The following is a 25,877-nucleotide window of genomic DNA, read 5'->3' on the forward strand; positions in this document are numbered from 1 at the left end:
TATTATTATTATTATTATTGACACAACGACATTGTATGACACAGCAAACAAGATAGATATGCTGGATTTCGTATCACAAAATCACAAGTTGTTATTATTATTATTATTATTATTATTTTATTATGACACAGCAAACAAGATAGACATGCTGGATTTCGTATCACAAAATCACAAGTTGTTATTATTATTATTATTATTATTTTATTATTATTATGACACAGCAAACAAGATAGATATGCTGGATTTCGTATCACAAAATCACAAGTTGTTGTTATTATTATTATTATTATTATTATTATTATTATTTTATGACACAGCAAACAAGATAGATATGCTGGATTTCGTATCACAAAATCCCAAGTCGAACACTTCCCAAGTGTCTAGGACTGTGTGATGTATTTTCGGATGATGCGTGCAGATCCCAGCAGGGTGGCCTTTTGCAGTTGGCAGATGGTGATTTTGTCAATGTCTATTGTTTCCAAATGCCGGCTGAGATTTTTTGGCACGGCACTCAGTGTGCCCATCACCACCGGGACCACCTGCACTGGTTTCTGCCAGAGTCTTTGAAGTTCAATCTTGAGGTCCTGATAGCGGCTGAGTTTTTCCTGTTGTTTTTCATCAATGCGACTGTCACCTGGGATGGCAACATCAATGATCCAAACCTTTTTCTTTTCCACAACTGTGATGTCTGGTGTGTTGTGTTCCAGAACTTTGTCAATCTGGATTCGGAAGTCCCACAGTATCTTTGCGTGCTCATTTTCCAATACTTTTGCAGGTTTGTGATCCCACCAGTTCTTTACTTCTGGGAGGTGGTACTTGAGGCATAAGTTCCAATGAACCATTTGGGCCACAGAGTTTTGCCTCTGTTTGTAGTCTGTCTGTGTGATTTTCTTAGAGCAGCTGAGGATATGATCCATGGTTTCGTCAGCTTCCTTGCACAGTCTGCATTTTGGGTCAACAGCTGATTTTTCGATCTTGGCCTTAATTGCATTTGTTCTGATGGCTTGCTCCTGGGCTGCAAGGATCAGGCCTTCTGTCTCCTTCTTCAGGGTCCCATTCGTGAGCCAGAGCCAGGTCTTCTCCTTATCAGCTTTTCCTTCAATTTTGTCAAGGAACTTTCCATGCAGTGTTTTGTTGTGCCAGCTGTCAGCTCTAGTTTGTAGTGTGGTTTTCTTGTACTGGTTTTTTGTCTGCTGTGCTTTGAGGAGTTTCTGATTTTGACTTCAATCAAAGCAGGTTCTTCACTTTGCTTTACATATTCTGCCAGGGCATGTTTATTATTATTATTATTATTATTATTATTATTATTATTATTATTATTATTGTTATTATTTGTCAACCTGGAGAGGGGTTTAAGGGCTTCCATTTAAACTTGTTCATATTTATAATAGTGGGATTGTTAGCAAGTAAAACACAGTCCACGACATTGGTTTTTTTTCTCCCCCAGCCCTCTCTTCCTTTGCAAGCACCTCTTATTTTGGAGTTGTGCATAACAGCCCTATGTTGGATTCTGATTTTTTTTTTTGAAGTGTTGTTTATATCTCTATCTTTTTTTTAATATTGTGAGCTGCTAAGAGTCTCTGTTAAGAGAGAAGAAGTAGGATACATATAAATAAATAAATACGTCATACAATTGAAACAGTCAGTGCATTAAATAATAAATATAAACATCAAAAAGGAATTAAATATTTTATGTTCCCGGGTGCATCTGCACTGTGGAATGAATGCAGTTTGACCCCACTTCAGTAGCCACGGTCGATGGAGCTTTTGCTTGGTAAGACACCAGCTTCTTTTAGCAGAGAAGGATGAAGACCTTGGAAAACTACAACTCCCGGGAGTCCATAGGGCAGAGCTACGGCATCGAAAGACAAGGCAAATTGCTATAACTCCCTAGTGTGGACTTTGTAAAACTACAACTCCCAGTATTGAGCCATGACAGTCAAAGTGGGGTCAAATTGCATTATGTTGTCGAAGACTTTCATGGCCGGAATCACTGAGTTGCTGTGAGTTTTCAAGGCTGTCTGGCCATGTTCCAGAAACATTCTCTCCTGACGTTTCGCCCACATCTATGGCAAGCATCCTCAAGAGGTTGCCTGCCATAGATGTGGGTGAAACGTCAGGAGAGAATGCTTCTAGAATATGGCAAAACATCCCGGAAAACTCACAGCAACTCAAACTGCATTAATTACATCCTTAGACTTGGATGGGACCCCAAAGGCCATCTAGTCCAACCCTCTACTGCCATGCAGGAACATGGAATTAAAGCATTCCCAAGAAATGCCCATCCAAATTCGGTTTAAATACTTCCAAGTACAGAGGCTCGGGAAGTTCTTCCTAATGTTTATGTGGAATCTCGTTTCTTGTTTGAATCCACGGCATCATTTTTTATGCCGCTTTAAGAGCCAGCAGGGTGTAAAAGGCTGAGTGTTAGGCTAGGTCTCCGGAAACCTGGGTTCAAATCTCCCATTAGTCATAGAAATACACTGGGTGGCCTTAATTCAAAGGAGGTTTGCAAAAACCTCCTTCTCTTGAACTCAGAAGGTGGCAATATTTGCAAACCACCTTTGAATAAATAGTGCCTAGAAAACCCCATGATAGGTTTACTGTTGGGTTGCTATACATCAGGCCAAACACCCAACTCATTGGGATTCATAGTTTGGAGACCATTGACCATTTTTCATAACTCTTCTCTGGACTCTTTCCACTTTTTTCGTCTCTGTCTTGAATTGTTTTGCCCAGAACTGGATACAGGGTTATTCTAGGTCAGACCAAACCAGAATATTGCATACCTCGATCTAAATGAATTTTTTTCTATTGATGGCCATGTTCCAGAAGCATTCTCTCCTGATGTTTCGCCCAGATCTATGGCAGGCATCCTCAGAGGTTGTGAGGTCTGTGGGAAACTAGGCAAGTGAGGTTTATATATCTGTGGAAAGTCCAGGGTGAGAGAAAGAACTCTTGTCTGTTTGAGGCAAGTATGAATGTTGCAATTAGCAAGCTTGATTAGCATTTAATGGCCTTGCAGAGTCAAAGCCTGGCTGCTTCCTGCCTGAGGGAATCCTTTGTTGGGAGGTGTTAGCTGGCCCTGATTGTTTCCTGTCGGGAATTCCCCAGTTTTCAGATTGTTGTTCTTTATTTGTGGTGGAGGCTTTTAAGCAGAGGATGGATGGCCATTTGTTAGGGGTGTTTTTAATGCAATATTCCTGCTTCTTGGCAGGGGGTTGGGTTGGATGGTTCACGAGGTCTCCTCCAACTCTATAATATTAGCTCTTCCTCCCCATTAGGTGCCATTTGCAAATTTGATAAGGTTGCATAATATTTCCATCATATAAACTATTGATAGAGATGTTGGCTAGCATTTGATCCAGGACATAAACACCCCCTGAGAAAATAAGCCGATCCAAATATAAGCCGAGGCACCCTAATTTTACCACAAAAAAAACCTGGGAAAACATTGACTCAAGTATAAGCCGAGGGTGGGAAATTTCAGAAATAAAAATAGATACCAAAAAATTACATTAATTGAGGCATCAGTAGGTTAAATGTTTTTGAATATTTACATCAAGCTTTAATTTAAGATAAGACTGTCCAACTCTGATCAAATAATTATTCTCATCTTCTTCAATGTAAATGTGCTTATGTATCCTTTTAATAATAATAATAGAGAAAAATAATACATGTAATAATAATAATAATAATAATAATAATAATAATAATAATAAATACAGGAAAATAATACATGTAATAATAAATAGTAGAATAATAAATGTAATAATAATAAGATCAGAGTGAAATAATAAATGTATTATTAATAATAATAAAAATAGAGTAAAATAAATGTAATAGTTGCAACAATAATAGAATAATAAATGTAATAATAATAGAGAAAAATAATAAATGTAATAATACATTGTTTTATTGCTATTGATGTTTTACTGGTATAATTGTTTTATAGTCGTGTTACTGATATTGATTGTTTTATCGGGCTAGGCCCCATGTAAGCCGCCCAAGTCCCTTCGGGGAGATGGGGCGGGGTATAAAAATAAAGTTATTATATTATTATTATAATAATACTAATAATAATAATAGAGAAAAATAATAAATGTACCATATATTCTGGAGTATAAGCTGACCCAAATATAAGCCAACCAGGACCCTCACCCGAGTATAAGCCGAGGGGGGCTTTTTCAGTCTAAACAAAAGGGCTTATACTCGAGTATATATATAGTAGGTTAGAAATAAATGCAATAAATGTAATAATAATATAAATAAAACTATTCCCGTGATAGGAAAGTGGCTTTCTATTTCGCTTTTGACATTCCCCAATAGCCTAGTAAAATTTTGCTTGCCAGCTAATAACTTTTGTGTGCAGCTGATTGGCCTTGATTTATTTGCCAAATGTCTCTTGCGCACTGATGATATATATTCTTGGGCAGGCAACATGCTCCGGATGTTTTGGACTGGAGCATTCTCTTGATTGTCTTCCAGGAACGATCCAAAGCTATAATCTTTAAAGCCCAATACAACTGGGGTCCAAGACCGTCGGAAGGACATCCATCATATTCTCCCATATGAGCCTTGAGGATTTATGGGGACAGCCTTCCACCTGGGCGCATGCTTCTACATTGTGGAATTAATGCAGTCCGACGCCAGGATGCCATAGCATTAATTTTGCAGTGCATTGATTTTACAACGTCGACGCAGCCTAAGTTATGTGCTTTCAACTGATAGTATTCTATTTTAATATGTCATTGATATTGGTCGCAATTTATGGGGAGAAACATTGATATTGTTGATGATGATTTTGTAAAGATGCCCTGATCAGGGTCCAAAAAACCTGGGATTTCTCCAAAACATAGCTTTGGGAAAAAGATTCTGTATTTTTGGGACTATTATTCTCTTTTTAGCAGATTCTAGGCGATAGAAGGTGCATCTACACCAGTGATGGCCAACCTATGACACATGTGTCAGCACTGACACGCCTAGCCATTTTTGCTGACATGCTGCCGCCTGAAGATTGATTGGATGACTATGTCTTTTGTGGCCAAATTTGGTGTGATTTGGTCCAGTGGTTTTGTTGTTTACTCCATGGGAATTATGCACATTAGATTTATATATATATATACACACACACACACATACACACACACACACACACACACACACACACACATACTAGCTGTGCCCAGCCACGCATTGCTGTGGCAAAGTATGGTGGTATGGGAAATAAAGTATTGAGGAATTGGTGGTAGTTAAGGTAAAAGGTAAAGGTGTGGAGTCCAGATAATCCAGTTAAAGCAGATAATATATAAGATTATAAATGGGCCTTGTGGAAGGGCCTTGAGTCTACATTGCCATCTAATCCAGTTAAAATCTGATAATCTGTATTTTATAGGCAGTGTGGAAGAGGCCTAAGTGAGGCCTAACTCTGCCTGTCCCCTGGATGAGTGGGTTGCTAGGAGACCAAGTGGGCGGAGATTAGCCTTCTAACTGGCAGCAATTGGATAAAAACAATTATTCCTCTCCCTCTAATTAGGATTTTATTTTTCTTTTCTTTTTGTTGTATCAACCTAGAGGCATGGATGATGGGTTGTGTTGTCAATTTTAGAGGTTGTGGGGTGTTTAGTTTTGTTGTTTTGGCAGTCGCCAGAATTCCATCACATATATATATATATATATATATATATATAGCATTCTATTATTATTCTATTATTGTTGTAGTATATTATCATATTATTACCATTATATTATTATTATATTATTCATTATTCGTGACTATTTATTTATTTATTTACAGCATTTATATTCCGCCCTTCTCACCCCAAAGGGGACTCAGGGTGGATCACATTAGACATATAGGCAAACATTCAATGCCTTTTAACATAGGACAAAGACAAGACAAACATAGGCTCCGAGTGGGCCTCGAACTCATGACCTCCTGGTCAGAGTGGTTCATTGCAGTTAATTGCAGCTGGTTTGCTCTCCCTTCTGCGCCACAGCCCCGGGCTCTAGAATAGAGAGAAATCAGTGTGGAAACTGCAAGAGGTACCATAGATTGTTGCACATGGAAATAATGGTAGTAAATAGTTTTTAATTTATTAAATACAGTTATATATTACAATTATACATTTTTGTTATTTAAACTATACATATTGAGAAATTATGGTTTTTTTCCTCAAAGTGACACACCACCCAAGTCATGCTAGGTTTTTTGGGGAATTTTGACACACCAAGTGCAAAAGGTTGCCCATCATTGATCTACACTGTTAAAAACAATGCAGTTTGGTGCAACTTTAACTGCTTTGGAATCATGGGACTTGTAGATTGGTGAGGCAACAGGGCTCTTTGGCAAAGAAGACTAAAGACCTTGTAAAACTACTACTCCCAGGACTCCATAGCATTGAGCTTGGGCAGTTAAAAGTGGGATCAAACTGCATTAATTCAGCAGTCTAGATGCACTCTTGGGAGTACAGTGCTTTCTTTAAAGGTGAGAAACACATGGCTCTCCAGGTGTTATTGAACTCCAACTTCCATCAGCCTGGTGAACGGTGAAGAATGATGGGATATGTAGTTCAGCAGGACCAGTAGTGATGAGGCTGTGCGATGCCGTTTTTCTCTGCCTCCGTTTCCCCACTTGCATATACAGTAGAGCAGGGGTCCCCAAACTAAGGCCCGGGGGCCGGATGCGGCCCTCCAAGGTAATTTACCTGGCCCCCACCCTCATTTATAATATAATATTTTTATATCAGTTTTAATAATATAATATATTGTATATACATATAATATTGATAAGAATATTATCATTTTATACAATATAATGCTAACAATAATACCATATAATAATAATAATAATAATAATAATAATAATAATAATAATAATAATATGTTATATATTACATATAATATTACAGTATAGTGGTATAGTTCAATATAGTATAATGCTAATATTGTGTTATGCTAATAATATAATATATTGTATGTACATACAGCTGCTCTGAGTTCCCTTTGGGGTGAGAAGGGTGGGATATAAATGTAGTAAATAAATGTAGTAAATGAATAAATAAATAATTTTGGACTTAGGCTCGCCCAAAGTCTGAAATGACTTGAAGACACAGAACAACAACAAGAATCCTAATTAACCTGACTATCTCATTGGCCAGAAGCAGGCCCACACTTCCTATTGAAATCCTGATAGGTTTATGTTGGTTAAAATTATTTTCATTTTTAAATATAGTATTGTTCTTTCATTGTTATTGTTGTTTTGCACTACAAATAAGATATGTGCAGTGTGCATAGGAATTTGTTCGGTTTTTCCCCCCAAATGATAATTTGGCCCCTCAACAGTCTGAAGGATTGTGGACCGGCCCTCTGCTTTAAAAGTTTGAGGACCCCTGCAGTAGAGTCTCACTTATCCAAGCTTCGCTTATCCAAGCTTCTGGATAATCCAAGCCATTTTTGTAGTCAAATGTTTTCAATATATCGTGATATTTTGGTGCTAAATTCGTAAATACAGTAATTACAACATAACATTACTGCGTATTGAACTACCTTTTCTGTCAAATTTGTTGTATAACAGGATGTTTTGGTGCTTAATTTGTAAAATCATAACCTAATTTGATGTTTAATAGGCTTTTCCTTAATGCCTCCTTATTATCCAAGATATTCGCTTATCCAAGCTTCTGACGGCCCGTTTAGCTTGGATAAGTGAAACTCTACTGTAATAACAATAATACAGTAGAGTCTCACTTATCCAACATACTGTATTTATGAATTTAGCACCAAAATATCATGATGTATTGAAAACATTGACTACAAAAATGCATTGGATAATCCAGAACATTGGATAAGCGAGTGTTGGATAAGTGAGACTCTACTGTAATTGTCATAATTATATAACAACAACAACAACAACAATTATATAACAATAAAAACAACAATTATATAACAACAACAACAACAACAATTTATTTCCTGGAAAACAGAGCCAAAGAGAGCACCCAGTACTAGATAATAATAATTATTTGCAACTGAGGCAGGAAAAAAGGCACTGCACAGCGTCATCACAATAGAGGGGACAATGTCTTGCTGGACTACATATCCCATCATTCCTTGTGATTGTGATAGATTTGCATTTTAGGGGGTGGGGGGAAGCCTGCTTGGGAAGGTCTGAATTTATCTGCAATGCTGCACTGAGCCTGTTTTGTCATTTGCCATTTTCCGTGCTTCGTCTCGCACTTGGCGCTGTCTTTGGCTCTGTTTTCTGGTGTATTCTAAAAATCACAATGCATTCTGCAAACGCAATGCAAATTCCTGCATTCTTGCTTTGAGCCTTTCTGTGTCACTGGAAGCTTGCAGTTTGCCGTCTGGATGGCCCTTGTGGCAACCGTCCTGTATCTTGTTTGCATATCATTACACTGTATTAATTAGTTGTCTTTCCGAAGCCTGTGGACCCCTCCTTCCCCAAAAAAGGGTCTCATGATGGCGTTGGAAACTCTCATGCCGTTGTTCTGCTCTTATATTTCATTATATTTCCGGTGGATTGGGCCCTGAGTTCTATAATATGACATCCATGTTTGTGTTACTCAGACCTATAGTATTTGTTTACCACACTACAAACACCAGGATTCCCTAAAACACAAGAAATTTGGGACTTGGTCTAAAATGGGACATATTTTGGCTTCCAGAATTGCAACCCACTTTGCCCAATTGCATTTGATCCCCGTTTGACCCGGGCGTTAAATCCGTATCCTTTATAGGGCCGCTAATGTCGAACAGCTGGCCGGCACATCTGGCTTAAACCCTCCTGGATTAAACCTTTTCTGATCCTCTGTTTCGTGAAAATCAATTAAATCTCCCTCTGTCCCATCCGTATCTCCTGAAGGCAAAATGCCATGAATTTAGTGAATGGGTGAAATCAACCACTGGCCTTCTAGTGACGCAGGAGCCAACGTTTGCCAGAATTTCCCCTACAATTGAAAATATAAAACCCGATTATGCATTTCACATGTTTTGGTCTCCAGTAAATCCCAGCTTTGGGGTCGCCGTAAGTTGGAAATTACTTGAAGATACCCAAAACCAATTTCCAAGCTCACCAGCATTTCCCCACTCACATCACCCAGGTTTGGCATTTTGTAATGTTGTTTTTATGGATGTTCCCATTAGGAAATGCATAAGGATGTGGGTGAACTACAATTCCCAAAAACCTTGGGTCAACCCTCCCGAAACTCCACCAGTATTCATAGTTGGCCATGTTGAGTCTTTATTTATTATTATTTATTTACAGTATTTATATTCCGCCCTTCTCACCCCGAAAGGCGGAACACATTATATACATATAGGGCAAACATTCAATGCCCATAAACACATCGAACAGAGACAGAGACAGAGGCAATTTAACCTTCTCCTGAGGGGATGTTCAATTCTGGCCACAGGGGGGAGCAGCTGCTTCATCATCCACTGTGATGGCACTTCCTCACTTCCTCATTCCAACGTTGTAAATTAGTTAAACTTGCCTCCCCACTTTTATAAGTGGTACCTTATTTCCTACTTGATAGATGCAATTATCTTTCGGGTTGCTAGGTCAGCAACGAGCAGGGGCTATATTTTTTATTTTTAATTGACGGGTGCTCACCCCGCCACGGGCTGGCCTCGAACTCATGACCTCATGGTCAGAGTGATTTATTGCAGCAGCTGCTCACCAGCCTGCGCCACAGCCCGGCCCCAAATTTGTGCCAAGTTTGGTCCAGATTCGTCACTTGCTGGATTCAGTGTTCCCTGAATATGGGTGAACTATAACTCTTGTATGCCAAGGTCAATCATCCCCAAACCACGCCAGTATGCACACTTGGCCATGTTGGGTCTGTGTGCCAAATTACTTCCAGGTCCATTGTTGGTGGGGTTCAGAGTGCTCTTAGATTGCAGGTGAACTATACATACCAGTCCCTACAACTCCTATAAATCATGGTGAATTCTCCCCGAGCATCTCCAGTATGTTCAGTTGCTGATCTATTCCTCTGTTTGCTGTGTGCCATAGAAAAAGGTACAAAAGGGTTAAGGGAGTGGCAGTGGGTGGGGTCATGCAAATGAGAGAGAAAGGAACACTGGGATGTGCTCACTGTGACCTGCAATGTTCATGCTGGCTTCACATCACTGGGAACTATAGGCTGGAGGCTGTCTGTGTGAGTGGACACCCGTGCCACATACACACATACAGATTTTCACTTTTGTTATGTGTATAGATAGAAGAAGAGAGAAGATATAGATACCCTGTTTGCCCTAAAATAAGACATCCCCAGAAAATAAGACATAGTAGAGGTTTTGCTGAATTGCTAAATATAAGACCTCCCCCGAAAGTTAGACCTAGCAAAGTTTTTGTTTGGAAGCAGGCCCAACGAACAGAACACCAGAGCATGCAGGATTGGTAAATGTATATACCATATAGTGCTGTACATGGAAATAATGGTAGTAACAAGAAATTCTTGATAGGATTCACAGTTTGTCTGGTTATGCTGGTTTGTGATAACAACTACTGTACAGTATATAATAAATGTTCATTTTTTTTGTTCAACAATAAATGTGAATTCTTCTTCATGGAAAACTAAGACATCCCCTGAAAATAAGACCTAGCGCATCTTAGGGAGCAAAAATTAATATAGGACACTGTCTTATTTTCGGGGAAACACGGTAGATAGATAGATAGAGATAGTCAATATTTGTTTTTGGATCTGATGAACGGTCCCATGAGAAAATGCATTACTGTACAATGGGACCATTTATGGGGGTGCAATTCCTATCAGCCCTAGACTCGGTTAGGCTGTAGTGCCCATTAGCCCCTGATCTGGTGGGATGCAATTCCCATCATCCCCAGTTCTGTCTGATGTTAAATTTCCATTCGTTCTAGATCTGGGTAGGTGAAAGTTGAAGGTCTGCTCCAAACTGGTCAGGTGGATCAGCCTTTTTGTTGGGGGATGTAATTCCCATCATCCCCAGGCTGCCTTTGAAGACGGCCCGGAAGCTCCAGCTAGTACAACGGGCGGCAGCCAGATTAATAACTGGAGCGGCATACAGGAAGCGCACGACTCCCTTGTTAAGCCAGTTCCACTGGCTGCCGATATGCGACCGAGCCCAATTCAAAGTGCTGGTTTTGACCCACAAAGCCCTAAACGGTTCTGGCCCATCTTACCTGTCCGAACGTATCTCCCCTATGAGCCTTCTAGAACCCTTAGACCATCTGGGGAGGCCCTGCTCTCGGTCCCACCTGCCTCGCAGGCACGGCTGGTGGGAATGAGGGACAGGGCCTTCTCGGTGGTGGCTCCCCGGCTGTGGAATTCCAACTCTCCTGGGCTTCAGGAAAGCCTTACAGACATGGTTGTGCACGCAAGCATTTAATGAATGAGAACATTGATTTCACATGGTCTGGACTAAGATTTACATATGAGGATTTTGGATGAATGGATTTTAACTTGGATATGTTTTAAATTTTGTATAATGTGTTTTTATTCTGTAATGTTACCTTGTTTTTATATGAACTGTTGTTTAGTGTATTGTTTGCAGGCATTGAATTTTTGCCTATTTATTGTAAGCTGCCTTTTGTCCCCTTGGGTGAGAAAGGCGGGGTAAAAGTGCTGCAAATAAATACAGTAGAGTCTCACTTATCCAAGCTAAACGGGCCAGCAGAAGCTTGGATAAGCGAATATCTTGGATAATAAGGAGGCATTAAGGAAAAGCCTATTAAACATCAAATTAGGTTATGATTTTACAAATTAAGCACCAAAACATCATGTTATACAACAAATTTGACAGAAAAAGTAGTTCAATACGCAGTAATGTTACGCTGTAATTACTGTATTTACGAATTTAGCACCAAAATATCACGATATATTGAAAACATTGACTACAAAAATGGCTTGGATTATCCAGAGGCTTGGATAAGTGAGGCTTGGATAAGTGAGACTCTACTGTATTATTATTATTGTGTTGTCGAAGGCTTCCTGCTTGAGGTAATCCTTTGTTAGGAAGTGTTAGTCAATCCTCTCCAAACCCATAATTGTCTTAAATTGGATCTTGATGGATATGTGTCATGATGAGTGTGCTCCAGATCTACCCAACCATATAGGAACCTTTTTTTGATCAAGCACATAAATAAACTTTGACTGATAGGTATGTGGATTGGCTGTTCTGGCTGCTCCTACTACTCAAATGTGGGTAAATAGAGGGCAAAGATGTCACTATTTCAGGCACGCCATTTTGGGATTCTGGTTAAAGGATACCCAGGCTATATTCCCACATCCAAAACACCTCTCGTCCCAAGCATTTTGGACAAGGAATGCTCAACTATTGTTAGGAATGAAATGCACTTCAGCAAACGAGGGCGCTTTTTTGTTCGAAGGCCTTTAAATAGAGACTGGCTGCTGCCCATCTATTAGGTACGTTTTAACTGCAAATGCCATTATTTTTTCATTAGCATATAAGTCCTTTAAAAATTTAATGAGATCTTCTGCTTCCCGCTTTGCAAGTCAATGGAAAGAGATAAAAGTGGGATACTACCACTATTGCTGCTGTTACTAAATTCTCTTATGTGGTTTGTTTAAATATAAGTATTGCAATGCAAGCAATAGTTGTGCTAATTTTAGGACATCTGGCCCGTTGTGCATGAGATGGCGAGTTTTCCATTTTATCTGCTTCCAACACAGTTTAAACCTTTTCCTTTGCAGTCAACGGACATCCATGGCTTCCTTGTCCCTGGATGCATCTATATTGTGGAAATAATGCAGTTTGATTCCGCTTTAACTGCTATGGCTCAATGCTATGGAATCCTAGGAGTTGTAGTTTGGCGAGGCACCAGCATTCTCTGGCAGAGAAGGCTGAAGACTTTGCTGAAGTACAACTCCCATGATGCCATAGCGATGGGAGTTAAAGTGGTGCCGAACTGCATTAATACTACAGTGTACATGCAGCCTTGGAGAGGGGCAACTTGGACAAAATCTTGCCAAAAGGCCATTGTATTTTACAATATCTTTAATCTTCTCTGACTGAGGGAGTCTGCTTACATTTCTTGTGTTCTCCAGTAATTCTCAAAAGATGATTATCAGTGGTTCTGAAATAAGTTTTAATCATCCTGGATGTAGTTCATGCAGCCATGGAGACTTGCATCCATTTAGATTAGCCAGATATTCTTGTGCTGCCTCTTTACCCCTTCTGTGCTATATTTCCCCTCTTCATCCTCTGCCCCATCCTTCCCATTCTCTCCTTTTGGGAGAAAGAAGACTGGGGCAAAGAAGGCAATGAGTAGGTCTGCCTTTCCTCCATCCCTGTTAAGATTTCCCCTTTGCCTCCATGTACGAGGGTTGAATGAAAAGTAATGCCCCCGCCTTCATAACTCCTCAACAGATGTCAGTACTGGTCTGCGGCAGGTCCTGGCTTGTTCTGGACACTCTCCTCTACAGTTCCATTTGGAGGGAAGCCTTAGCATTGAACGGTTGTGTTGTTAAAGTGCGAAGTGTGGAACCCTGCGCAACGTGCAGTCACTGAATTCTTGATAGCAGAAGGTGTCACCCCAAAGGAGATTCCTCAGAGAATGCAAGCTGTTTGTGGGGATTGTGTGAATGTGAGTCCTATGCGTTGTTGGGCGAGTAAGTTTAAAAATGTTGAGGCGGGGAACATCTGACTTGTGTGACAAACAAAGAGTTGGACGTCCTGTGACTGCAACCACCGAGTTTCACGTATCACTCAGAGAGAAATTCCAAGCATAATCGGCATTTCACAAGAACGTGTGGGTCACATTATTGCTTTGCTTGGCTGTCGGAAGATCTGTGCACGATGGGTCCTGTGAGATACCGGTTGCGGAAACAGAGTGTTGACTTCTTCCGTGACGGCTTCAGAAAACTTGTTCATTTTTGGAAGAAATGTCTCCAATTGTCTGCTGATGATGTGGAAAAGTGAATAGTGGTCGTTAAAGAGCACATTCTAAGGATTATTTCTGCATTTGATTTATTAAAATATTCCCATCCAAACCCAAGTAACAAAGGTGGAGGCATTACTTTTCATTCAACCCTCATACATTGAGAAATAATGTTGCAGCACTTCCCATCTCCGTTTTTGACCAAGAACTTGCATTGGAGTCAGGGTTTGATGAGCTGGAAAGCTAAATTGCCACATTTGTGGGAGTATTATTGTGTTTTTATGTGTTGTCGAAGGCTTTCTTGGCCGGAATCACTGGGTTGCTTTTGAGAACATCAGCATTCTTTCCTGATGTTTTGCCCACATCTATGGCAGGCATCCTCAGAGGTTGTGAGGTCTGTTGGAAACTAAGCAAGTGAGGTGTATATATTTGTGGAATGATGTCCAGGATGGGAGAAAGAACTCTTGTCTGTTTGAGGCAAGTGTGCAAGGCTATTCAATGCTAATCAAGCTGGCCAATGGCAACATTCCCACCCTGGACACAGATCTATAAATCCCACTGGCTTAGTTTCCAACAGACCTCACAACCTCTGAGGATGCCTGCCATGGATGTGGGTGAAATGTCAGTAGAGAATGCTTCCGGAACATGGCCATACAGCTCGGAAAAAATATAACAACCCTCAGTAGAGAATGCTTCTGGAACATGGCCATACAGTCTGGAAAACTCACAGCAACCCATTGTTATTATTTATTTTGCATTTGAGAAAATATGAGGGTAAACAATGACCTGAAAACCAGTAGGTCAGGAGTATTGGGGGACTGTGAGGAAGCTATAGGGCTGGAAAAGTAGGGCTCAGTGCTTGTAAAGAAGGAGGCTAAACTATATGGGGCCTGAATGTGTACATATGTGGCCCAAATGCATCTTATGGGTCCTGAATGCATCTGAATGTGGAATGAATGTGTCCTAAGGGGCATGAATCCATCTGTATAGGACTCATATGCATCCTATAGAGCCAAATGCATCCATATGAGGCGTGTGTGTATACTTTGAGGCCCTAATGTGCCCATATGGGGGCCATGTGTGTCATTTGGGATCTGAACATATCTGTTTGGGGCTGAATGCATCCTATGGGGCCAAATGCATCTGTATGTGGCTTGTAGGAGCCCGAATGTGTCTATTGTGCCCCAGTGCATTTGGATGCAGCCCTAATGTGTCTGCATGGGATCCAAATATGTCCATATGTGGCCCACATACATCTGCGTGGGCCCCAAATGTCTCTGTATGAGACCTGAATGTGTCCACATGGGACCCTGGTGCGTCAGATGCAGCCCTAATGTGTCCGTATGGGGTCCAAATGCATCCCTATGTGACTCAAATATATCTGTATGTGGCCCGAATGCATCAAATGCATCCTATGGGGCCAAATGCATCTATATGTGACCCAAATATATCTGTATGTGGCCTGAATGCGTCAATATAGTGCCGAATGCATCCTATGGGGCCAAATATTTGCTGTGTATGTGTCACAGTAGTGTGTTAAAGCGCTGAGCTGCTGAACTTGCAGACCAAAAGGTCCCAGGTTCAAATCCCGGGAGCGGAATGAGTGCCCGCTGTTAGCCTCAGCTCCTGCTAACCTAGCAGTTCAAAAACATGCCAGTCTTTCAATAGGTAGATCAATAGGTACCACTCCGGCGGGAAGGTAACGGCACTCCATGCAGTCATGCCAATGGCCACATGACCTTGGAGGTGTCTATGGACAACGCCAGCTCTTCGGCTTAGAAATGGAGATGAGCACCAACCCCCAGAGTCATTGGACACAATTGAACTTAGCGTCAGGGGAAAACCTTTACCTTTACCTACTATGTGTCCTATGAGGGCCTGAATGCATCTATAGGCAGCCTTAACGTGTCCGCATGTGGGTCCAAAATGTCCACATGTGACCCGCTGTACTGAATGTTGTGCTCTCCGTTTGGCTCCAAATGCCTGGGAATTCATGCCATTCTTTACTTTACCTACCACACCTGCGAAAGGGCAGGTTCTTTCCCCATTAATAAGAGCAGGTTGAGTCTCTTGCTTGGCTCGTTGCAATTTAAAAAATGACGAAGCCGGCCGTGGCGCTTCCGTGGGCAAAATCTGGAAGTCTCTCCGGCCGGATTCCGCTGCCAGGGATTTAATCCCCTCGGTTGCCTGTTTAACATGCCATCCAACATTCCACCCGGCAACGGACTGGAAGGAAGCGGAGAAGGAGCTGCAGCAAAGAAACCCCTCGGTTTTGGGGGCCTTCCTGCAGTCCCCCCCTCCCCAAAATGGACTAATTGGACGGGCTGCTTGCCTCGGATAGGAAACGGCAGGTGCGTTGTGCGGCGGTTGCTTTTGTGCTTGCGGATGTGAGTGTGCATCTGGAGCAGCGAGAATTTTCTAGGCTTGGATGTTTCCAGCTGTTGCTGGATTGGAAAGAAAACTAGGTTGAATGATCGGAGGGCTAATTTGTTGGCAGAAAATGAAAAACCCAGTTTGGCGTAAAGCTGGCATGCCCTGGCCTTTTATACTCTGTGCCCCTTAAAGGAGGAAAGAAAAAGAAGAAAAGGGGGATTCAGGGTTTGCAATGAGAAAAAACGCTTGAATGGAAGTATCAGCCTGCGAAGGATGTCAATCTTCACTATAGAATTAGAATCCAGTTTGTTGCCACTGTAACTGTCATGACTGAATGAGATGGAATACAATGGGACCATTTATAGAACTGTGGAACTAAATGGGGGTGCAATTCCTATCAGCCCTAGACTTGGTTAGGCTGCAATGCCCATTAGCCCCAGATTTGGTGGGATGCAATTCCCATCATCCCCAGTTCTGTCTGATGTTAAATTTCCATCAGTTCTAGATGTGGGTAGGTGAAAGTTGAAGGTCTGCTCCAAACTGGTCAGGTGGATCAGCCTTTTTGTTGGGGGACTGAATGTGATGGAATACCAGGATCTGTAGTTTTGCAAGGTCTTTAGCCTTCTTTGCCCAAGCTGCAACTATCATGATTCCATAGCATTGACCCATGGCTGTTCAAGTGGCGCCAAACTGCATCAATAGATAAAGCCGTAATCAGCCAGCAGTGCCCGTGCTGCCTGGAGTACATTTCATTTTCAGGTTGTTGTATGTTTTCCGGGCTGTATGGCCATGTTCTAGAAGTATTCTCTCCTGACGTTTCGCCCACATCTATGGCAGGCATCCTCAGAGGTTTTGAGGTAATTTCATTTTCTTCCATTAGGAAAGCTTGTTGTTTATTTGTTCAGTCGCTTCCAACTCTTGGTGACCTCATGGACCAGTCCAGGCCAGAGCTCCCTGTTGGCCGGACCAGTCCAGGCCAGAGCTCCCTGTCGGCCGTCACCGCCCCCAGTTCCTTCAAGGTCGAGCCAGTCCCTTCAAGGATACCGTCCATCCATCTTGCCCTTGGTCGGCCCCTCTTCCTTTTTCCTTCCATTTTCCTCAGCATCGTGATCTTTTCCAAGCTTTCCTGTCTCCTCATGATGTGGCCAAAATACTTCAGCTTTGCCTCTCATCTCCTTCCCTCCAGTGAGCAGCCATTGGGCATTATTTCCTGGAGGATGGACTGGTTGAATCTTCTTGTGGTCCAAGGCACTCTCAGGATGTTCCTCCAGCACCAGAGTTCAAAAGCGTCTCTCTTCCTTCGCTCAGTCTTCCTTATGGTCCAGCTCTCGCATCCATAGGTCACTATGGGGAATACCATGGCTTTGACTATGTGGACCTTCGTTGCCAGTGTGATGTCTCTGCTCTTCACTATTTTGTTAAGGTTGGCCACTGCTCTCCTCCCAAGAAGGAAACGTCTTCTGATTTCCTGGCTGCAGTGATCTTCGCGCCTAGAAATATAAAGTCTATCATTGTCTCCACATTTTCTCCCTCTATTTGCCAGTTATCAATCCATCTGGTTGCCATCATCTTGGTTTTCTTGATGTTTAACTGCAACCCATCTTTTGCACTTTCTTCTTTCACCCTGATGATAAGGCTCCTCAGCTCCTCCTCACTTTCGGCCATCAGAGTGGTATCATCTAAGATTGTTGATGTTTCTTTCAGCAATTTTAACTCCGGCCTTGGATTTGTCAAGCCCTGCACGTCGGATGATGTGTTCTTCATACAAGTTGAATAGGGAGGGTGAAAGTATGCAGTCCTGCCGTAATCCTTTCCCAATTTTGAACCAGTCTGTTGTTCTGTGGTCTGTTCTTACTGTGGCTACTTGGTCATGATACAGATTTCTCAGGAGACAGACAAGGTGAGTTGGTATCCTCATACCAAAAACTTTCCACAATTTATTATGATCCACACAGTCAAAGGCTTGAGAATAGTTAATAAAACAGAAGCAGATGTTTTTCTGAAACTCCCTGCCTTCCGCTATTATCCAGTGGATGTTGGCAATTTGGTCAAAGCTATTTGAGTCTATTCTAGACAGGTAAGGCCTTTCTTTGGACAAGTGTTAGCACTGGGAGTTTCTTTGCAATGTTTCGAAGGAAGTCTCGGGTCATCAATATTTATCATTGTTTTGTGACCTCTCAAGTTGTCTTTGACTTAACAGGGAATGCCTGAAAGAGCATCTTCTAAGAGTCTTGAATTTTGGCATCCAAACTCTGGCCCTCCAAGCCTTCTTTTCCTCCAAATAAGTGGGATTTCTGTCTCTGTTTACTCTGGAGATCTGGCTTTGAATCGCCACTCAACCATTGGATCATTTCAGGTGATCTTGAGCAAGTCACACTCTCTCAGCCTTATAGGAGGGCAAAAGCAAAAACACTCTGAACATCCCATAGTGACTCTTCTGCTTGCCTGGGAAGAACTTGTAAAGTTAAATGCTTGGGAAGTGAATTGAATGTGGGGTTGAAGCTAAGCAGGGTCAGCCCTGGTTAGGACTTGGGTGGGAGATCACCAACAAATACCTTGGTACTATAGGCTCTGTTTCAGAGGAAGGAACCAGCAAGGATCTGAGCTTTCCTTGCATCAGAAAACCCAACGAAATGTATGGGATCAACCGGTCACTTGGAAGGCACACAATCATAGCCAATTAATAACATAGAAGGAGTGGGTCATTTTTGGATTTCTTGAAAGACTGGACTTTTAACTTGATGATTATTGTTTTTAAGCAGGGGAAGTAGAAGTGCTGTATTAAAAATGATTGGTTTTTCAAATTGTATAATGATACTGAAAAAAAATATTAAATATATACATTAAAAAAGAAAGAAAGGGCTGAAAATGTAAACTTCCAGAGGAGACCTTGTTCAAAGGGAACCAGTGAGCATGTGGACAGTGTTTATAGGGTCAAAGTTACCCAGGTTTTGTCCCCCTCCCCAGATGAGTGCTTTGCTGTCTCATCCACGGCTTCTTAAACCTCCTCCTGCTGTTTGCAATTGAATGAAAACCATCCCTGCGTTTTTTAAGAAGCTTATGTGACGGAGATCATCCTTGCGGCTGCTGCTTTTATCCCCATTTTTCTCTCCAGCATCCCTACATCGCACCCTGAATAGAACACATCCCTTGTCAGAGTAGAAGTTCTCGTATATGATGGGAAAAATTGAATATAAAAAGGATTAAATAGCCCTGGGTTTTGAGACTTCCAAGACGACTTCCAAGAGGCTCTTTCTTTGGAGGCTTTTAAGCAGAGGCTGGATGGCCATCTGTTGGGAGTGCTTTGAATGCAATTTTCCTGCTTCTTGGCAGAATGGTGTTGGACTGGAAGGCCCACAAGGTCTCTTCCAACTCTTGGATTCTGTGATTCTAGGAGCAATTGCCCTTTGTTGTTGTGTGCCATCAAGTCATTTCTAACCCCCAGTTTTTCTCAGCCAGATCTCTCAAATGATTTGTTTTCCCTTGAATTCCTCTGAGGCTGAGAAAACATGACTTGCCCTATTCAAAGGACTCTCAGGAATGCGGCAAAATCTTGGGGTTATTGGGATTTAGTGAGAACTTTCCCAGCTCTAGGGACCCTAAAGTGAGGGCATCAGAGGGGTTTCTTGACCAGGTGCTTTTGAAGGAGGTTTGTTATTGCGTTCCTCTGAGGCAGAGATAATGTGTCCTGTCCAACATGGAGTACTGTCATGGCCAGCGGTTAATCTGGCCTGACTCAGGTGCTGTTGGGGTCTTGGAAGGGATAATCTGACTTTCCTCCCCGAGGAATTCATTACAGGCTTCTGTGATGATCTGCACAGGCTGCTAAAATGAACATGTCCTATTTTGTCTTTCAAGAACAGCCTTAAAACACTGTGGTAAGTAAATGAAAACTGCAAAACATAAATTACAGTACATTCAGTGGAATAATGCAAAAAGAAGCAAGGAAGTCATAGGGCAAACATAGTCTCTGATAAACTCTCAAATCAAACAGCAGTCTTACTTCAGACAAAGAAACAACAATAAATCCAGATTCAGATTTGAAGCAGGCACAAGGGGAGTGAAGTGAAGGCATTAGAGTCAGTTTGTTGCCAGCAAGAGCTGGCTGCACCTACTTCTGCTTTATAGCCCTGAGTCCCCTCACAGCTGCTAGTAACCCAATTACTTGGCTGCATTTCTGGCAGCTATTCTAGCTGAACGAGGTTTCTGCTCTGTTTCCTTTCGCCTCTCCTGAAATGAGGGTACTTGCAAAGTCTCCTCCTCTGATTCCAACTCACCCTCAGATTCATGAACACTTTCCTGTGGCACAGGCTGGAGAGCAGCTGCAATGAATCACTGCAATGAATCACTCTGACCAGGAGGTCATGAGCTCGAGGCCCGCTGGGAGCCTATGTTTGTTTGTCTTTGATCTATGTTAAAAGGCATTGAATGTTTGCCTATATGTGTAATGTGAGAAGGGTGGAATATAAATGCTGTAAGTAAGTAAATTAATAATAATAATAATAATAATAATAATAATAATAATAATAATAATACTTTATTTTTATACCTGACCTCCATCTCTGTGAAAGGACTCAGGGCAGCTTACATGGGAACAAGCACAAATAAATACAGCAAACCAAATAAAAACACCAAAAAGTACAGACACGGATATTAAAATTAAACACTCTAAACATAACAAAAGTATAAAATGATAATCATACTAAAACATAGATTTGGAACCCAAGAAGGGGGGGGGGGTGTAAAAACAAACTGTGTAAAGTGCAGTTCTTTGGGTACATCTACGCTGCAGACTTAATGCAGTTTGACACCACTTTCGCTGCTTTATCTCAGTGCTATGAAATAATGGGAATTGTAGTTTACAGCTACAGCAGATTTGAAGTCTATCTATGCTGTAGAATGAATGCAGTTTGACACTATTTTTACTGCCACATCTCAGTGCTATGGAGTCATGGGAGTTGTAGTTTGCAGTCTTCAATACAGAAGAAGTTAAACTACAACTTCCAGGATCCCATAGTGTTGGTCCGTGATTGTTAAAGTGATGCCAAACTATATTCCTTCTACAGTGTCGGTGCAGCCTTTGTTGAGACAACTTTTAAATGCATCTTTGTTTCCTCTTGAACCATTAGCCCTATTTTTAGAGCTAGGGTTGTTTAAAGGGCCTTTTACGTCGTAGGAGAAAAAGTGGGAAGATGTTATGTAAATATTTTAAATTGCAAAGGGGTGGTTCAGCGTGTTTTTGCAGCGTGGGCGGGCAACGGGGGAGAAAAGCCTTGCTAAGTGTTATGGCTTTGGACCGGGATTTGAGATCGAATCTCTCCTTATTTTGGAGATTCGCACCTTGCCTTTACATTCTAGGTATTTGGAGGAGAAGAGGAAAACAAGAATAAAACGAAATCCCCCTCTTTTTCTGACTCAGGGAGGCTTAGCGGATTTGGCGGCTCGGATACCAGCTGGGATTGTGTGTTTGGGAGCAAGAGGTGGAACATATGGTCTCCGAACCAGATTTAGTGGGATGGATCTGGGACAGAATGGGGGAGACAAAGAGAGGGGAGCTGGTGCGTCATCCCATCGGTAGGATTTACTCTGCTGTTTGCAATCTATAAACATCTACTCCACCAGGCATGGGCAAACTTGGGCCCTCCAGGTGTTTTGGACTTCAACTCCCACAATTCCTAACAGCCGGTAGGCTGTTAGGAATTGTGGGAGTTGAAGTCCAAAACACCTGGAGGGCCCAAGTTTGCCCATATTTGCAGGATCACATTCAGCATCTTGGTTAAGAGAGCCAGCGTGATATCTTGTATTCATGTGTTGCTGAAGGCTTTCATGGCCAGAATCACTGGGTTGCTGTGAGTTTTCCGGGCTGTATGGCCATATTCCAGTAGCATTCTCTCCTGACATTTCACCTGCATCTATGGCTGGTATGGCCATGTTCCAGTAGCATTGTTTCCTGACATTTCACCTGCATCTATGGCTGGTATGGCCATGTTCCAGTAGCATTGTTTCCTGACATTTCACCTGCATCTATGGCTGGTATGGCCATGTTCCAGTAGCACTCTCTCCTGACATTTCACCTGCATCTATGGCTGGTATGGCCATGTTCCAGTAGCACTCTCTCCTGACATTTCACCTGCATCTATGGCTGGTATGGCCATGTTCCAGTAGCATTCACTCCTGACATTTCACCTTCATCTATGGCTGGTATGGCCATGATCCAGTAGCATTCTCTCCTGACATTTCACCTGCATCTATGGCTGGTATGGCCATGTTTCAGTAGCATTCTCTCCTGACATTTCACCCCATCTATGGCTGGTATGGCCATGATCCATTAGCATTCTCTCATGACATTTCACCTGCATCTATGGCTGGTATGGCCATGTTCCAGCAGCTTTCTCTCCTGACTTTTCACCTTCATCTATGGCTGGTATGGCCATGTTCCAGTAGCTTTCTCTCCTGACATTTCACCCGCATCTATGGCTGGTATGGCCATGTTCCAGCAGCTTTCTCTCCTGACTTTTCACCTGCATCTATGGCTGGTATGGCCATGTTCCAGTAGCTTTCTCTCCTGACATTTCACCTGCATCTATGGCTGGTATGGCCATGTTTCAGTAGCATTCTCTCCTGACATTTCACCTGCATCTATGGCTGGTATGGCAATGTTCCAGTAGCATTCTCTCCTGACATTTCACCTTCATCTATGGCTGGTATGGCCATGTTCCAGTAGCTTTCTCTCCTGACGTTTCACCTGCATCTATGGCAGGCATCCTCGGAAGTTGTGAGGTCTTAGTTCAAGTGTTGGATTTTGACTCTGGAGACCTGGGTTTAAATCTCATTTTGGCCATAGAAATCTGGTGCGGGGGGGGGGGGGGGGGGCGCTTAGGTAAGTCACATCCTCTCAGCCTCAGAGGAAGAAAGCAAAGGCAACTTTCCTCTGAACAAACCTTCCTAAGAAAACCCTGAGGGTCACCATAGGTCGAAAATAACAACAGTATCAATGTAAGTCAATAAAAGTCATAATTTGTATCAATCATCTATGGCTCTCACATCCAGAGAGCCCTGGGACTCCTGCCAACAATGGATCCCAACCAAACTTGGCACAAAGACTCCCCCCCCCCACCCCCATAACCAGAAAATACTGGAGGGATTTGGAGGGAACTGACCCTGGATGATGGGAGTTATAGTCCATCTGAATCCATAGAGCACTGTGGACCCCACGGATGATGCCCCTGTACCAAACCTGGCACACAAACCCATCACGACCAACATTAAATACTGGATTGGTCTTGGAGGCATTGAGCCAGGATGATGGGATTTGCAGTCTATCCACATCTGTAGAGCATTGTGGACCCTATTGACAACGGATCTGGGCCAAACATTCCCGCCATGACCAACTTTAGATACTGGCAGGGTTTTGGGAGGAATTGACCCTGGATGATGGGAGTTACAGTCCACCCACATCCATAGAGCACTGTGGACCCCATTCACAACGGATCTGGACCAAACATTCCCACCATGACCAACTTTAGATACTGGAGGGTTTTCGGGGAATTGGCCCTGGATGATGGGAGTTATAGTCCACCCACATCCATAGAGCACTGTGGACCCCATTGATGATGGATCTGGACCAAACTTGGCACACAGACCCATCGAGACCAATTTTAAATACTGTTGAAGTTTGGGAAGGCAATGGCAGAGGATAATGGGAGTTGCAATCTACTCACATCTAGAGAGCAATATGAACCTCACTGACAATGGATCTGAACCAAACTTGGCACACAGACACATCGTGACCAACTTTAAATATTGGCAAGGTTTGGAGGGAATTGGCCCAGAATGCTGGGAGTTGGAGTTTACCCACATCCTAATACATTTTCTAATGGGACTGCTCATAAAATCCAAAACCAAATAATTAATAATGTTTACAAAAGACATAACTTGGGCATCGTCGAGGTACCTTAGTTAGTAAATAATTAAATGAACAATGGGGGGGAAACTCAAATCCAGCCCTGAACTGGAAGTATTGCTTGGAAGTTGTGATGATGAGAAAACTCAAGTGAGTTATTTGCCAAATTTATAATCTGAATGCAGAAGTATTTACTTCTGGAGGGAAAGTTACAATTTTGAGCACCATCTCTCCGAATATCCTGCCTTCCAGCATGACTGGGATCAAAGGACCTGTCATTCCCCCAAAATATCTATTTCTGGCATAATATCTGACATTCGTTTATGTGACGGTGCTCTGAAAGTAGCCTTGCTGATGAAGGCTGTCCGTCAATCAATAAGAATATTTATGGGCCCCTTTTCTCATGGCCATTGGCTTCTTCTAACTCAGCTAAATCAAAATTCCACTTTAAACTGGAGTCGCAGCAGAGAGATAAACAAACTGCAGGAATAATAAGCCATGCAGCGGTGAAAATCAGTTTATTTTCACATTCTCAGAGATCAAAGCCCCGGACTGGGAATAGTCTTCCAAATGAGCACTTTCCAGAAGTGAAAATTTCCCCCCCTCCTCTCTCTTTTCTTCTTCTCTTCTTTCCCTGCCAGTCTTTTTTTCCCTAATGGGGCCAATTGCCAGCGATGCCCCTGCCTAGACAAAGAAACCCAAATCCCTTTGGAAATGCCGCAATATCATAAGCGATAAGTGGGAAACAAAGCTCCTGGAAGACAAAAGGAGAAGTGGATTATGGGGTTTTGTGCCACATCTGTTTTGCAAAAAGTACAGAAGGCTTCTCCGCCTTTGTGTTTTGCTGGCTTTGTCGCTCCTGCTCTTTCTTTGGAAACTTTGCAAAGCATTCAGGAACATTTCTGTTTGTTTCAAATGATTAACAGAGCCCTAGATTGGAAAGGAATCCTCAGAGGTCATCCAGTCCAACCCCTATTCTTGCCACAACAAAACCCTCCCGACAGTAGATACTGGAAAACCTCAGAGGTACCTCCCTTAGCAGAACTGGAACAATATATTATAGAGTTGCTGATGATGGACAAAATAACAATGCACTTAAGAGGAGAACCTTTAGAGAACTTTGTTAAGGAATGGCAACCAATGATCCAACATTTCAATATAAAATTAATCTAAAAATGTACATAGAGGAAGCTAATAGACTGAAGGCAAGGAGGAAATGGATATAAATTTGGATCTTATAATATTATTATATATACTATACAAATAGAAGCCTGTGACCCCTTATTGTAAATATATTGTTTAAGAAATGATTATGAAAGACTAATAGATGAAAGTATTGCACTGTATGCAAGAAACACCTGCAATGTATGTATATTTGAATGAGTGAAAATAAATAAACATTATATATATATAATCCAAAAAAAAAAACCCCTCCCGACAGATGGCCATCCAGCCTCTGGGGACTCCACCTCAATCCAAGGCTGTGTCACAAAAATGTGATGTGCAGATTGGATAAATGTGGATTTAATATGTGTGGGTATTAGGTATGTCCAAAAAAATTGCTTTGAATCTTATATCGGATTGATATCGGATTGTTCTCACTTTTTGAGACGCATTCCGATACGTTGTCTCGCGGCGCAACCGGCAATGTATTTTGAACCATCGTTGGCCCATTCTCTAATTGTCTCTTAATGTTTCGTT

At 42.0% G+C, this 25,877-nt stretch overlaps 1 protein-coding gene across 3 annotated transcripts in view; it reads left to right on the plus strand.

Annotated features, from left to right (window-relative positions):
• The window catches only part of efr3b (EFR3 homolog B), a 144,220-nt gene that overhangs the window by 24,593 nt on the left and 93,750 nt on the right, over nt 1-25,877 (plus strand). The window contains exon 1 of one of the 3 annotated variants that reach the window (XM_062969260.1): nt 16,100-16,251. The exons of the other annotated variants lie outside the window; for them this stretch is intronic. The gene's annotated coding sequence lies outside the window, so the exon portion shown is untranslated. Of the gene's footprint in view, nt 1-16,099; nt 16,252-25,877 lie in introns of those variants that run through there. 3 annotated transcript variants of the gene reach the window in all.

The sequence above is a fragment of the Anolis carolinensis genome, chromosome 1 (assembly GCF_035594765.1).
Source record: "Anolis carolinensis isolate JA03-04 chromosome 1, rAnoCar3.1.pri, whole genome shotgun sequence".
NCBI classification, from domain to species: Eukaryota; Metazoa; Chordata; class Lepidosauria; order Squamata; family Dactyloidae; genus Anolis; species Anolis carolinensis.